The following is a 16,778-nucleotide window of genomic DNA, read 5'->3' on the forward strand; positions in this document are numbered from 1 at the left end:
TGGTAATGATGAGATTTGCAAATTGAAAAATTTACCTTAGCTGTAAATTCCAAAAAAGGATTAGAGGCAGGTCAAAGTAGATGCAATATTCTTAGATGAATTAGGCAGGTACAACAGGTAAAAGATTAGAAATAACTTGATGAACCAGGGTAGTGTTATGGAGGAGGAGAGAGTAGCTGTGGAAGGAAAAGCCCACAGGATTTGTTGATGCAATTGGATTCAAGGTTAGGAGGAGGAGGGAAGCTGTACATACAATGGAATGGAATGGAGCTGATTGATGACATCCATTTGAAAGGTAATATGTTTGGAGATGAGTAGGTGTGGAGATCATTGGTGTAGGACTTACTGAGTTTCTGATGCCTTTGAGTCATCCAAGAGGCTTTTGGATAGAAGTCTAGAGCTGAGAAGTAAGATCTAGACTGAAAACTAACTGTTAAGTATGTAGGGAGAAATTAAAGTCTTGAGTATACATGAAATAGACTTAGCAGACAACCTAGGAGTGTGCAATGAAGAATTTAAATTAATTTTTGGCTAGGTAGAGGAAGATGAGCTGGCTAAGGAGTTGCAGATATCAGATGGGTGTTGTGCAATGGAAGACAAAGGCATAAATAATTCAAGGAAGGAGTGGTGAGTAGTGTCCAATGCTGTTGAGAAGTCATGTGAAATAAGGCCTGAATAATATCCATTAGATTTAGTAACATAAGGGTCATTTACCTTAGCAAGAACTATTTTGTTGGAATAATAGGACCAGAAGCCAGATTGGAGTGGGATGTGATAAATGAAGAAATGGAATCAGTGAGTCTAAATTTCTCTCTCAGACAGTTGGACTTTGACTTGAGGGTGAATATGAATTTTTCTGTTTGTTTTTTTGGGGGGGCTTGTGGATTTTTGTTTGTTTAGGTGAAAGATTTAAGGTGTTTCAAAGACAATGGGAAATATCCCTTTGAAAGAGAGGTTGAATGTATTAGAGTTAGCTGTAAGAATTAACACATATACCTTTGTTTTTTTCCAATCGGGAACAGAACACTAGATATCACTGTTTATAGTTATGGGCTATACACACTTAATTGGTGTAATTTGAGAATTTCTGTGAGTCTTTTACTCCCCAGATACATGCCTCATGCTCTACTAATGTTTGAGAAGTCCTTGGTAGAAATCTATTTGAAAGCATATATTCCTGGGAAGAGTAATATGTTAAGAAGGTAGTTCTCAGCTGTGCCGAAGTTTAGAATTACCTAAGGAGCTTTAAAATAAAAATGCTCAAGGGGCCGGCCTGGTGGTGTAATGGTTAAGTTCGCGAGTCTGCCTTGGCGGCCTGGGGTACGCAGGTTCAGGTCCTGGCTGCGGACCTATGCACTGCTCATCAAGTCATGCTGTGGTGGCAAACCATGTACAAAAATAGGGGAAGATGGGCGCAGCTGTTAGCTCAGGGCTAATCTTCCTTAGCAAAAAGAGGAAGATTGGCAGCAGATGTTAGCTCAGAGCTAATCTTCTTCACCAAAAAAAAAAGAAAAAGAAAAATGCTCAAGACTTACCTTAAGAGATTTCATTCCATTGTTCTAAGGTGGGGCCTTGGCATATGCGTTCTTTCAAAGCTCCCCTTTTAAAAAGATGATTCTAATGTGCCATTAGTATTGAAAAACTATGGACATCATTGTATTAACACTGCATTCACTCACGACGTTTGGTTTAGATGAAGTGTGGAGAGGCCAGAATATTTACTTAGAAAATAGTGGTTATTAACAGGGCAGTGGTGGGTGGAGATTTTGCACCTCAGGGGATATTTGGCAAGAATCTGGAAACATTTGTGGTTGTCACAATGAATCGGGTGGGGGCTGCTACTGACATATATTGGGCAGAGGCCAGGGATACTGCTAAAGATCCTACAATGCACTGGCCAGCCCCCCACAACAGAGAATTATCTGGCCCAAAATGACAATAATGCCATTGTTGAGAAACCCGGCTATAAAGGATGGCAAACTAGGTAGTATCTTTTAGTGAAATCTCAGTGGGTGGGGGTTGTGGTTTGGTAAGGGTGCTAATGAAGGAGGAGGATCTATTCTACATAACAACTTAGCCTAAAACTAAGCCTTGCTTGTAACCAGCAACAAAAGAGCCTCAAATAAAATACGTTTGCAGAACTAAGAAACGTGACTAGCACAATAGACTGATTATATTATTTTCCTTGGTTAAAAAAAGATTATAGTGCAACTGAAAGTATTATTGCTGGTGGGGGTGTAAATTGATTACAGCCACTTTGGAAAATTCACAGGCAGTCTACATTGTAGCTAAACTAATGCCTATCCTATAACTCAGCAGTTTCACTCTTGAGTGTATATCCAAGAGAAATGAATGCAGGTGTCTCCTAAAAGCATTGTATAAGAATCTTCCTAGCAGTTTGATTCATTTTGGCCTCAAACTGGAACAAAGTGAAGTATATTCATACAACGGAATATTACCCAGCAATAAAAAAGAATAAATTGCTACAAACAATAATTTATGTTGAGTGAAATAGACACAAAAGAATTCATATTATATAATTCCATTTATATGAAATCAAGAACAAACAAAACTAATTTATAATGATAGAAGTCAGGATAGTAGTTACCTTTCTGGGCATGGGTATTGACTTGGAAGGGGCATAAGGAAGCCTTATAAAATGATGGGAATGTTCCATATCTTGATCTCGGTGGATATGAGTGTATATGTATGAGAAAGCTCATCAAGTCGAACATTTTAATTTTGTGAACTTTACTGTGCATATGCTATACCCCAATTTTTTAAAATTAAAAATTAGGAAAAAAACCCAGGAAACCTAATTTTGAATTACTCGAAGTCTTGCATCTCAAAAGTTTGGTTAAATACAGGGTCAGCTACGTAGTATGGTCTCAATAAATATAAACAACTCTAATGCATTGTTTAGTGAAAATAAATTTGGGATTTGGAGTCAGACCTAGTTTTGAACCACAGCTTCATTATTAGCTATATGATACTGAGCAAGTTACTCATATCAGGACTTTTTGTGACTATGGAAGAACAGGATAGCAGTGAGTTGAGAGAAGTACTGAAAAATCCTTTTCTTTCTCTTTTGGAGGGGGGGATTTTAGCTTTGATTTGTGATCCCCCACCACTGAGAAATATCCACAGACGTTTAGGGGTGGGCCTCAGTAGGTGTGTAAGTGTTAGGTGACTTAACGCCTCTGGCTTTAGCAAGGATGAAACCCGGAACCCTATCTGGACCAATCAGATTGTCCTAAGAATTTAAACTTGATTGAGAAAGTTTATCAGACAGCTGATCTGTTCTAAGAAACCTATAAATTTAGGCTAGGGCTGCCATGTTTGGTAGCAGCATGTGGAGATTTAGAGGTGTGTTTTAGAACAAGAATACTCTCAGATCACTTACCACGTCACTCCGTGTTCTAAGTGTTGTAACTCTGTGAGGTTGGTACTGTTATCCTTACTTTATAGGTAAGGAAACTGAGAAGCTTGACTAAATTAAGTAAGGGCTAAAGCTAAAATAAAACTCAGGCAGTGTGACTCCAGAGTCTGTGCTTTCATGGAGCAGTGCTGACATATCAGACACGGATCTGATAGCTGCCTTCGTTCCTGATAGTTTTACCGTTCCTGATCTCAGTCCTTTGAGAAGGTCGAGTCTGCTCCCTATCTTTGAATTATTTATCATAATTTATCCTTATAATACAATGTCATGTCTTTGCTTAAACTGGTTTAAGTGAATTTCAGCCAATTACAACTGGAAGAGTCCTGCTCCAGTTTGACTGTGAATGGGGTTGGAAATAACAAACCTCAGAGAAAGTGCAACTGGCTGAATCAAGGTGGGGTAGCAGGCAATAAAGACTTTCCTGCCCTAAAATGGGAACTTGTTTGTGTGTGTGTTATGCAATAGTAAATCATTTACACAGGCTTTCTCCAATAGTGTCTTAGAACTCCAACTATATAGTCACTGAGGTAGGGCTTTAGAGAACTTGGTAGGGAAATATAAAAAATGTCAAGTGTGGCAGTTACTGTACATGGAGTTTTGGAAACTACATTAGAAAAGAGAGGAATTCTAAACAAAGTTCTCAGATGAAAGTAGATTGGAGCAAATTTGACAATTATTGGAAGCCAATTTGCCTTTGGTCTGAGAATATATAACCAGATCAGGAAGTTACTGAAGAAGCCCATTGCATTGCAACATAATTTTGTTTTGCCACCTTGTGTCTAACACCAGAGTTTTTACATTGAATGCCAGAAAGTGAAATTTTAGTCATAAGAATGGGACTCACAAGGAGGAGCAAATGATATTAAGGAACTCTAATTCCTCAGCTCCCTCCAAAAAATTTTCCACTGCCCATCCCCTTCCATGCCTCACAAAAGTGTGACGATCCTTCACGTTGTCTGTCAATATCCACTAGGATTCAGCATCTTGTTACTCCACGTGTCCTGCAACACAAACGGCGGCCTATTGCTCTGAAGAAAAAGTGTACTAAGAAAAACAAGGAAGAGGCTGCAGAATATGCTGAACTTTTGGCCAAGAGAGTGAAGGAGGCCAAAGAAAAACACCAGGAACAGATTGCCAAGAGACGGGGGCTGTCCTGAGAGCTTCTACCTCTAAGTCTGAGTCCAGTCAAATATGAAATTTTCTAAGAGTAACAAATAAGATCAGATATCCAAAAAAAAAAAAAGAAGAAGAAGAAAGAAAATCTTCATTAGACAAACACCGTAGTAATAATTATCAGAGGGAAAATATATTGAAGGATGCTAAAATTAGTGGGTAAAAGTTTGAGGAGAAGCAGGATATTTGCATAGTCTCAGTATTTCCCCTAAGATATTTATTAATGACAAGGGAAGGGGAATAATTACATGGAGAAACTTGGCAGAGACCACCATGTCTCCTGACTTTATGCTCTGAGAAGGGCACAATGCCATTTCTGTGGTGTTCTTGCCAAAAATGCATAACCTTCATCTAAACATGAGAAAGCATCAGACAAACCCAAATCGAGGGATATGCGACAAAATAACTCCACCAGTATCTCTGCCAAAGTGTCAAGGTCACGAAAGAGAGAGAAAGACCAAGGAACTATCTCAGATTGAAGGAGACTAAGGAGACTTGACAACTAAATGCAATGTGGGATCCTGGATTAGATCCTGCATCAGAAAATGGACCTTAGTGGAAAAATGTTTAAAGTCTGTAGTTTAGTCACTAGTATTGTACCAATATTAATTTTGATAACTGTACTGTGGTATGTAAAATGTTAACATTAGAGGAAGCTGGATGAAAGGTATATGGAAACTACTATTTTTGCAACTTTTCTGTAATTCTGAAATTATTTCAAATTTGAAAAGTCAAGAGGGCATTTATAGCAGTTCCCTAAATAACTCTGCATAGGTGGTGGGAAAAGAAGATTTCGATGGCCTTGAAATATCTGGATAATATATCTTTCCAACTCAGTCCAATAACTCTTTACCTGGGCATATACAGTTTGAGAACTTTACCTCTTTTAAACGCATAGAAGATCATAGCCTTTTTCTATATGAAATACTCTATTTTTTCCACATATGACATAGGCACTCAAAAAATATTTGTATAAAATGGAAATAATGATTGCTGTCCTGCTTTTCCCTGCTGAACTTACAGTGTGGTTATAAAGTGTAAAAAAGATAAAGGAAGTGGAAAGTATTTTCCAAGTTGTAAGCATTGTACCGGTGTAAGGTGTTATTTTGATTATTGATGGAAAATTGTCTAAGGTATTTTTGTAATTTATATATACATCGAATCAGTTTCTCCTCTTACTTTCTCTTTACTCTAATCATATTTCCACATGTTTACCAGGCTTAAAATTTCAAAATTGCCCTTGAAAATAAGGACTGAAGGAGAGGGGATGGGTGTCAGTTACCAAAACTCTGGCTAGTCATCTTAAAACATGCCCTTCACCTTTGTCCTTCACTTTTATTCTCTTCTATGCCATAAGAAATTATAGACAAAAAAAAGGAAAAAATTTAGAGCAGCGTAGGGCCCTAGAGTAATCTAACTCAGTTCTCTTAAACATACCTGATTATAAGAATCGCATAGTGAGGTCATTTCGAATATGAATTCCTGGAACCCTGCAATCATAATCTATGGGAGGGAGCCTCAAATCTATATTTCAAAAATGAGTTTCGGCTGGTTATTATTGACAAGCAAATTTAAAAGCACTGTCATTGTATAGATAAAGAAATCGAGACAAAATGACCAAATTTATTTAAAAAATAGCATACACTATCTGGTAGATATTAATTTCTGGGATATAGTCTAGAACAGGAAACAATTTTGTAAACAACTCTAATACGTACTTCACTAGGGGACCAAACAAAGCTGAATGCAACTAATCCTTCCTTGGGAGGAAGAGGATCAGGAAAGCCACCAGAGACTTTTGTAATACTGCACCTGCTGGGTAGACAGCAGAGGGTGAATATTCCAAGAAGAAAGGACAATATGCAGAGACACATACATGTGCATGGCATTCTCAGGGACTGGGAGTGGTCCAGTGGCCTGGACTGTGGTGTGCAGTGGTGTGGTGGTGAAGCTCAAAGAAGAAAGGCAGGCTGGGGTCAGAATTTGAAAGCCGGGAATACCTTGCTAAAAGGTTTGTTCTTACATATCACCAGAAGCACAGGCAACAAAAGCAAAAATAGATAAGTGAGACTGCATCAAACTGAAAAGTTTCTGTGCAGCAAAGGAAACCATCAACAGAATGAAGAGGCAACCTACAGAATGGGAGAAAATATTTGCAAACCAGTTATCCAATAAAGGGTTAATATCTAAAATATATAAGAAACTCATAAAACTCAATAGCCGAAAAACTAACAACCAATTAAAAAGTGGGCTAAAAACTTGAATAGACATTTCTTCAAAGAAGACATACAGGGGTCTGCCCGGTGGCGCAGCGGTTAAGTGTGCGTGCTCCGCTTCGGCGGCCCGAGGGTTTGCAGGTTTGGATCCTGGTAGCGCACCGACGCACAGCTTGTCAAGCCATGCTGTGGTGGTGTCCCATACAAAGTAGAGGAAGATGGACACAGATGTTATCCCAGGGCCAATCTTCCTCGGCAAAAAGAGGAGGATTGGCATCCGATGTTAGGGTGCCATCCGATCAGGGCTGATCTTCCTCACAAAAAAAAAAGACATACAAATGGCCAACAGCTATACGAAAAATGCTCAACATCACTAATTATCAGGGAGATGCAAATCAAAACCACAATGAGATATGACCTCACACCTGTTAGGATGTCCATTGTCAAAAAAACAGAAAATAACAAGTGTTGGTAAGGATGTTGAAAAATTGGAACACTTGTGCACTGTTGATGGTAATTAAAATGGTGCAGCCACTACGGAAAACAGTATGAGGTTCCTCAAAAAATTGAAAATAGAACTACCATATGATCCAACCATCCTACTTTTGGATATTTATTTAAAAGAATTGAAAACAGAATCTCAAAGATATTTTGCGTTCCCATGTTCATTGCAGCATTATTTACAATAGGCAAGAGGTGGAAACAACTTAGATGTTCATTAACAGATGAATGAATAAAGAAAATGTGGTACATACATACAATGGAATATTATTCAGCCTTAAAAAAGAAGGGAATGCTATCATATGCTACAATATGGATGAACCTTGAGGACATTATGCTAAGTGAAATAAGTCAGTCACAGAAGGACAAATACTGCATGATTCCACTTATATAAGGTATCTAAAGTAGTCAAACTCATAGAAACAGAAAGTAAAATGGTGGTTGCCAAGGGCTGATGGGGGGTGGGCTGGAAGTGGGGAGTTGCTGTTCAATCCTGTATTTTCTATTTCCATTTAAATCATAACAATTAGCTAGTTTCTTGAAGTTGAATTCTCAGAATAATCTTTGACCTCTCCTTCAAGATTTTCCTTTTCTTCCTTTGTACCTGCCTTCTTTCTCTCCTTGTTTCCTTCCTTTCCATAGTTATTTGCCAGGCGCTGTATTAGTCATTGATAGTACTAGTGAAAAAGCAGATGCAGCCCCCATTCCTCATGGAGCTTATAATGTAGTGGGGAATACAGATAATAAACATAATAAATGAATAAAATAATTACAGTTTGTGAGAGGTGCCATAAAGAAAATGTATAGGGTAATATGATAGAAATTTGCTAACATAAAGGAGCTGGAGGAGCCTAATTCAGGTAGGCCTCCTGAAACTGAGTCTTGAAGGATGAGAAAGCCAATGTCAAATGCTGCCAAAACGTGAGCAATTATAAACATTAAAACTTTTTGTTCTGAAACAATCACTGTTAAGAGAAGGAAAAGATAAACCTACAGACTGAGAGAAAATATTTAGAAGTCTCATTTCTGACAAAAGACTTCATATTCATTGCATGTTCATTGCAGCATTATTTGCAGTGGCCAAGACATGGAAACAACCTAAGTGTCCACTGATGGATGAATGGATAAAGAAAATGTGGTGTATATATACACTGAAATATTATTCAGCCATAAAAAGGAATGAAATCTTGCCATTTATGACAACATGGATGGACCTTGAGGGCATTATGCTAAGTGAAATAAGTCAGACAGAGAAAGACAAATACTGTAGGATTTCACTTACACGTGGGATCTAAAACAAACAAACAAAAAAACAAGCTCATGCCTACAGAGAACAGATGGCTGGTTGCCAAAGTTGAGGGGTTGGGGGTGGGCAAAGTGAGTGAAGGAGATCAAAAGGTACAAATTTCCAGTTATAAAATCAATAAGTAGTGGGGATGTAATGTACAGCATAATAACTATAGTTAATACTGTACCGCATAGTTGAAAGTTGCTAAGAGAGTAAATCTTCAAAGTTCTCATCACAAGAAAAAATTTTGTAACTATGCATGGTGACAGATGTTAACTAGACTTATTGTGGTGATCATTTCCCAATATATACAAATAGCAAATCATTATTTTATACACCTGAAACTAATATAATGTTATATATCAATTATACCTCAATAAAATAAGACTTTTATTCAGAATATAAAGAATTCACAAAATTCAACAAGAAATAACTCAAAAAACATAAACATAAGTTTTGAACTGACACTTTACTCAAAAAGACATATTGATGGTAAATAAGCATATGAAAAGATGCCAATACTCATGATGGAAACACAAAGTAAAATCACAATGAAACACCACTATACGTCTCTTAGAAGGTAAAAAAAAAAAATCCTGACACTACCAAGTGTTGACAAAGATGTGGAACAACTGGAATCCTCATGCTTTGCTGATAAGACTATAAAACAGTATGGCCACTTTGAAAAACTGTTTAATAGTTTTTTTAACAAACAAATTTAAACATATACAGTGCTTATATGTTTACTTATTCTTATATGGGAGTAGCAGTCTTACTCCCAAATATTTACCCAAGAGAACTAAAAACTTATGTGCACACAAAAATCTGTACACGCATGTTTATTTCAGCTTTATTTTTAATTGTTAAAACTTGGAAACAACTCAGATGTGAATAAATGAATAAACGGTTTGTGGTATATCTATACACTGGAATACTACTTAGCAACACAAGGGAGAAAGTAACCCTGATGGATTCATGCAACAACATGTGTGAATCTCAAAGGTATTTTGTTAAGTGAAAGAAGCTAGAACCCAAAGGCATCATATTGTATGACTCCATTTATATGACATTCTGGGAAAGGCTAAACTATTGAGATAGAAGACAAATCTGAGGTTGCCAGGAGTGGGGTGTGGGGAGGGGTTGATCACAAAGAGGCAGCAAGCAGAAATTTTTGGGGTGATGAAACTTTTTGGATCATGACTGTGATGGTATACACAGTTCTATGCATTTGTCAAAATCCATAGAAATATACATCACAAAGAGTGAATTATGTAAATTTAAAACATGTAAAGTGTTATTATTGATTTCTAGTTTAATTCCATTGTGGTCTGAAAGCAGGCATTGTATGATTTCTATTTTTTTAAATTTGTTAAGGTGTTTTATGTCTCAGGATGTGGTCTATCTTGGTGAATGCTCCATGCAAGCTTGAGAAGAAAGTGTAATCTGCTATCATTGGACGAAGTGCTCTGTAGATGTCAATTATATCTAGTTGATTGATGATGCTGTTGAGTTCAACTATGTCCTTACTGATTTTCTGCCTGCTAGATCTGTCCATTTCTGAGAGAGGGGTGTTGAAGTCGCCAACTGTTATAGTGGATTTGTCTATTTCTGCTTATAGTTCTATCAGTTTTTGCCTCACATAGTTTGACACTCTGTTGTTAGGCACATGCACGTTCAGAATTGTTATGTTTTCTTTGAGAATTGACCCCTTTATCATTATATAATGCTTTTATTTATCTCTGATAACTTTCCTTACTTTAAAGTCTGCTCTGTCTGAGATTACTATAGCTACTGTTGCTTTGTTTTGATTATTGTTAGCATGGTATATTTCTCTCTACCCATTTACTTTTAATCTATATGTGTCTTTGTATTGAAAGTGGGTTTCTGGTAGACAACATATAGTTAGGTCATGTTTTTTGATCCCTTCTGACGTTCTCTGTTTTTTAATTGGTACATTTAGATCATTGACATTTAAAGTGTTTTTTGATATAGCTGACATATATTTGCTATATTCATTACTGTTTTCTATTTGTTTCTCTTGTGTGTTGTTTTTTTTTGTTTGTGAGGAGGACTAGCCCTGAGCTAACATCCGATGCCAATCCTCCTTTTTTTTCTTGAGGAAGACTGGCCCTGGGCTAACACCCGTGCCCATCCTCTTCTACTTTATATGGGACGCCGCCACAGCATGGCTTAGCAAGCGGTGCGTTGGTGCGCGCCCGGGATCCGAACCTGCGAACCCCAAGCTGCCGCAGCAGAGCACGCACAATTAACCACTGCACCACTGGGCCGGCCCCTGTTTCTTTTGTTTTTTGTTCCTGTTTTTGTCTTCCACTCTTTTTCTGCCTTTTATGGTTTTAATTGAGCATTTTGTATGATGATTCCATTTTCTCTCCTTTCTTAGCATATCAGTTACAGTTTTTTAAAACTTTTTTAGTGGTTACCCTAGAGTGCAATATATATTTACAACTAATCCAAGTCCATTTTCAAATAACACTATACTACTTCCTGGGTAGCATAAGTATTTTATAATAACAAAATAATCCTAATTCCTTACTCCCATCCCTTGTATCATTGCTGTTATTCATTTCACTTATATGTAAGCACACATAAGCATACATATTCGTAAGCGTACGTAATCAAATACATTGTTATTTTAAACAAACTGTTATCTGTTAGATAGATTAAGAATAAGAAAAATAAGAGTTTTTGGTTTACTTTCAGTTATTCCTTCTTCAACTCTCATCCTTTCTTTATGTAGATCTGAATTTCTGACCTATATTATTTTCCTTCTCTCTAAAGAACCTCTTTTAACATTTCTTGCAGAGCAGGTCTATTGGCAACATAGTCCCTCAATTTTTGTTTGCCTGAGAAAGTCTTTATTTCTCCTTCACTTTTGAAGAATAATTTCATAGAGTATAGAATTCTAGGTTGGTGGGGTTTTTTCTCTGAACACTTTAAATATTTTACTCAACTTTCTACTTGCTTGCATGGTTTCTGAGAAGTTAGATGTAATTCTCATCTTTGTTCCTCTATAGGTAAGATGTTTTTATACTCTGGCTACTTTCAGGATTTTTTCTTTATTTTTGGTTATAATTTGAAGATATACCTAAGTGTAATTTTTGGGGGCATTTATCTTGCTCAGTAGTCTTTGAGATTCCTAGATCTGTGGTTTGGTGTCTGACATTAATTTGGGAAAATTCTTGATCATTATTTTTCCAAATATTTCTTCTGTTCCTTTCTCTCTTTTTTCTCCTTCTGGTAATCCCATTACACGTATGTTACATCTTTTGTAGTTGTCCCACAGTCCTTGGATAGTCTGTTTTTTTTTTTTTTTTTTCAGTCTTTGTTCTTTTTGCTCTACAGTTTTCAAGGATTCTATTGATATATCCTCTAGCTCAGAGATTCTTTCCTCAGCCATGTCTGGCCTACTAATAAGCTCCTCAAAGCCATTCTTCGTTTCTGTTACAGTGATTTTTATTGCTAGCATTTCTTTCTGAATCTTTCTTTGGGTTTCCATCTCTCTGCTTACATTACCCATCTGTTCTTGCATGCTGTTTACTTTATCCATTAGAGCTCTTAGCATATTAATCACAGTTGTTTTAAATTCCCAGTCTGATGATTCCAACATCCTTGCCATGTTTGATTTTGATACTTACTCTGTCTCTTCAAATTATGTTTTTTGTGTTTTGGTATATGCCTGGTAAATTTTCTTGATAGCTGTATATGATGCACTGGGTAAAAGGAACTGCTGTAAATAGGCCTTTAGTGATGTGGCAGTGAGGTGTTGGGGAGGGGAAGCATTCTATAGTCCTAAGATTAGGTCTCAGTTTTTCAGTGAGCCTATGCCTCTGCACTGTGAACTTCATGACTGTTTCTCAGTTTTTTTTTTTTGCCCCCTTAGGTGAGACAGGATGGCTAGAGTGGGCTGGAGTTGGGCATTTCCCCTCCCCTAGGTCAGTTAGGCTCTGATAATACTCCAGTAGGTTAAGCTCTTGTTAGGCAGTTTTCCCTGAGGGTGGGCCTTGTTAAGAACAACAGAGTGCTCTGGAGTATTTCAGAATGGTTCCTTTTCCCCTCCTCCTGCCAGGAGCACAAGGGGATTTTTCTCGGATACTTACTGTGGGAACCTAGTCAAACTCCTGGAGGTAATCTCACAATGTTCTGGGGGCCCCTCTATGACTGGATCACCCCAGAGTTCTTCACTTTCAGAGTTGTCCACACTGAGCCTTCACCAATCTGTCCATTACAGTTCAGGTTTTCCTACCCTGGCGCTGGTTCTGGAGGTGGTTTCTGCGCGAGTCTCTGCTCTGGTGAGCTGCGGCTCTCTGTGTTTGCCTGTCCATCTCTCCACTATTGGGGGCAGCAGTTTACCCTGTGTCCTCCTCTGTCTTATGGATCCAAGAATAGTTGTTTGTTGATTTTTCAGTCTGTTCAGCTTTTTACTTGTTATCAGGATGGAGCGGTAACTTCCAAGCTCCTTACGAGCAGAACTGGAAACTGAAAGTGAAAACATATAAATTTTTTAAAAATCAAGCAAGATAAGGGTCAGGAAAAAATTTGTGGATTTTTAAAGTTGTGTGTGTCATCAGTGACTGAGCAGTTTTGATGAAGTGGAGCTCATTGAATCCAAATTGCTTTATGTTTAAGAGGAAGTGAGATGAGTAAATGGAAACATGTAGTGTAGACAACTCTTTCAAGATGTTTGGCTATAAAGTGGAAAGGGAAATAGCTGGATGAGAATGTGAGTCCATAAAAGTTTTAATTTTTTTATGTGAGACCGATTAGGACTAAAACTAACAAAAATGTACAAGACTTCTACTGAGAAAATTATAGAATTTAATAAAAGATATAAAATGGCCAAATAAGTAGATATATCATGTTCACTGACAGGATAACTTAATGTTATGAAAAATTTCTGTGTTCCCTGAATTAATTTATAAATCCAAACAATCTCAATAAAAATGCTAATAGAATTTTTGTGTGTGTAGATTTTGCCAAATGGATTCCAAAATTCATTAGGACAAGAAAATATATAAGAATGCCAAAATATGGGGCTGGCCCAGTGGCATAGTGGTTAAGTTCTTGCACTCTGCTTCAACGACCTGGGGTTCGAGGATTCGGATCCTGGGCGCGGACCTACACACTGCTCATTGAGCCATGCCGTGGCAGCATCCCATACACAAAATAGAGGAACGTTGGCACAGATGTTAGCTCAGGGACAATCTTCCTCAAGAAAAAAGAGGAAGATTGGCAATAGATGTTAGCTCAGGGCCAATCTTCCAAAAAAAAAAAAAAGAATGCCAAAACAATCTTTGAATGTATTAGGAATTGCCTTATCAATTTTCAAGACACATTATAAGGCTGTATTAATAGAAACAGTTTGGTACTGGTGCAGGAATAGATATTCGAAATTGAGATATGAGTGGGGTCCCTTTGAGGAAGAATGCTATAACCCTGCCAACATAGTATACTGTAAATCTTCCTCTTTGCCCTTCTGAAAGTGACCTGGGACCCTTTACCAAGGTATCTGTGCATGGGAAGAGGGAAACAGCCAGATTTTTTTGGAATGACTAAGATAGAATCGGAGTTGATGCTAATTCCTGGGGATCCCAAATGCTTTTTGGTCAAATAGAGTGGAGATTGAGAGATTTTAGATGATAAATAGTTCTTTGGTCCGATTCCTTCTCACAGTGGGCCCAGTGGGTCCACACATACAACCCAATAGGAATTCTCTTTGTATCTAAATTTTACCTGAATTTATAGTTCTCAAGAACACATTTGCAAACTAGCAGACTCTTCACACTGGCTCCCTGCCTGTAGAACAATGGCTTATATAATAGGAAAGACCAACTGGAAACCACTGGAATTTCCCTGTTCAACCAAAATAATAAATCAAAAGCAATATTGCATCCCTGAGGAAGTCTGTGGAGAGTAATGCCACCATGCAAGTCTTGAGAGATGCAAGTGTGTTGACTTGGCCTGTATGCATGGTAGTGGGGTTTTGGAGAGTGGTAGCAGATTTTCCTACACTTAGTCAGGTGGTGATCCTAAATGCTGCTGCTTTTACAGATGTAGTCTCCTTACTGGAGCAAAACAGCACAGTCTCTAAAAACTGGTGTGCAACTATTGTTCTGGCAAATGCTTTATTCTCTCTACATCAACCAAGAAGTAATTTGCTTCCACATGATCGGGTCAACAAAACATTCACTGTTGCTTTCAGCTCTAGCCCTCTCTGTCATAATCGAGGCTAAATAATCCATGAAATCATGCTAATAGATTTGTTGGGCAGGAAGTAGCAAATACCCTGGAAGCTTTAGTAAGATATATAAGTGGGAGATAAACCCCATGAAGACTTGGTGGGTTTGTAGGGCTCTAGGGTTCTGGGGCATACTGAGATCCCTCCTTCAATGTGAAAGTTAAGTTGATGTATCTTCCACCTATTAACATTAAATAAGATCCAATGCTTTGTGGGCCTCTTTGGGTTCTGGAGCCAATATGTGTCTCATTTGAGTGATTTACTTTGCATATTTACTGAGTTTCAAATGGGACTCAGAGCAAAAGGAGTCTCTGAAGCTGGTCCAGGGTACAGTAAAAGCTATTCTACCATTTAGGCCATATGAATCAGCAGGTCTTGGGCATTTAGGGCTGTTTTCGGGATCTTCTGGCAGCCCTCCACAAGAGAATGACAATGCATGCACCTAGGATTTTAAAGCAAAACCATGAAGATATCCATTTTCCTTTTGAGAAATGGCACCTTTCTTGCTACTTGGTGCTGGTTGGGACTAAATACCTAATTATGGGACAGTCTTAGATGACTGTTATGAACTGGGTATTATCTGATCCACAAAGCTCTAGAGTTGGGCGTGAACAGCAGCACTTCATCATAAAGTGACATGAAACAAGTGGGAAAAGGACTTCCAAGGGCATGGGCCAGGATCCCAGGAGGATTCCAGTCTAGGCGAAGGGTGAACAGGGAGCCCTAGAGGCGGCCTGATGGGGATGTCCTGTCGGCCCTTAGTCCATCTGCACATGGTCTTCCTCTGTCCTTGTCTGTTCCACATGCAAACTTTTATCTTTTTACATTTTTTCCTCATTTAGTGTTGATGCGAATCCAGACACTGATTAGAAAACGGCAAGTTCCAATATCTGATCCAAGAAACCTCAACAAGAGAAGCAAAAAATATTCCTTCTTCCTGGAAAGCTGTAGAAAGACAGCCACTGTCCTGGGGAAGGACATGGTCCTGGTAAGTGCTATTTGAAAGACACCCACATTTCAGTGGTTACTGCTTTGCCTGGGAAAGTCCCTCCAACCTCTACATCCAGGGAGATCTGAGGGGCTGTCTCTGCTCCTGGCCCAGGTGAACCACACTGAAATGCACCTGTCCTCTGAGGAAGGGGGACTTGAGGGTTTCATTCAGTAGCCAGGGAGGAGGGTGGCCCTCCTCCCTTCTCCCACATACAATAAGCTGTGACCATACACAAGTTCTTAATTCAAGGAGGAAAGTGAGATTCTGTGTCTCATTTACATGAGCATAAGAAGTGAAAGAACCACACCACAACACCCAGGTTGTGACAGAAACAGGATATAACGTAAGAGTCAAATCTACCATTTACTATTAAAGAAATAATATCACTCCTCCCCAATGGGTTAACAGTGGCTGGCATGGAGATGTCAGGGAATTGGAGGGGGTGGTGCCCTCCCTCTGGGGCTTTAGGGGAAACCAGGGAAAGTCTTAGGATGTCCTCGTTCACTCAGGTTGGGAAGACCTGGCCCGGTGCACCCCGAGGGTCCCAGTGTCCCTGCTGGTCAGGAGGAGCTGCACTTGTGGTCTCCAGAGTGTGACGGCTCATCACCAAGGGCATGGTGGCTGAAGAGAAGAAACAGACTATTTTGGAGAACCTTCCTGAGATTCATGGCAAGAAGCAGGAGCGGGACTGAATTCAACTCTGTGTCCTCAAAGCTGGGGCCCTGGTTGCGTCCAGACCTCCCCAGAGGCTGTGGGGTGGACTGTGTCGGTGTGACTGTGTCTGGACAGGGTATGGAGATGGAGAGTGAGCAGTCAGCAGCCCGGGGGGCCCTTAGGATGGTCTTGTGTGAGGAGGAAGCTTAGGTAAGGGGATCCCAGGAAGTGACCTCACAGAGCCCAATAGAACTTGGAAC

General features: G+C 38.9%; 1 long non-coding RNA gene across 1 annotated transcript; it reads left to right on the forward strand.

Annotated features, from left to right (window-relative positions):
- The first annotated feature begins 11 nt into the window (after positions 1–11).
- LOC131403229 (uncharacterized) lies at positions 12–16,529 on the forward strand. Its single transcript, XR_009219306.1, has 3 exons — positions 12–295; positions 15,716–15,861; positions 16,374–16,529. It is a non-coding gene; the product is annotated as an uncharacterized LOC131403229 (long non-coding RNA).
- Positions 16,530–16,778: the final 249 nt, after the last annotated feature.

This window comes from Diceros bicornis, unplaced genomic scaffold (genome assembly GCF_020826845.1).
Source record: "Diceros bicornis minor isolate mBicDic1 unplaced genomic scaffold, mDicBic1.mat.cur scaffold_611_ctg1, whole genome shotgun sequence".
NCBI lineage: Eukaryota > Metazoa > Chordata > Mammalia > Perissodactyla > Rhinocerotidae > Diceros > Diceros bicornis.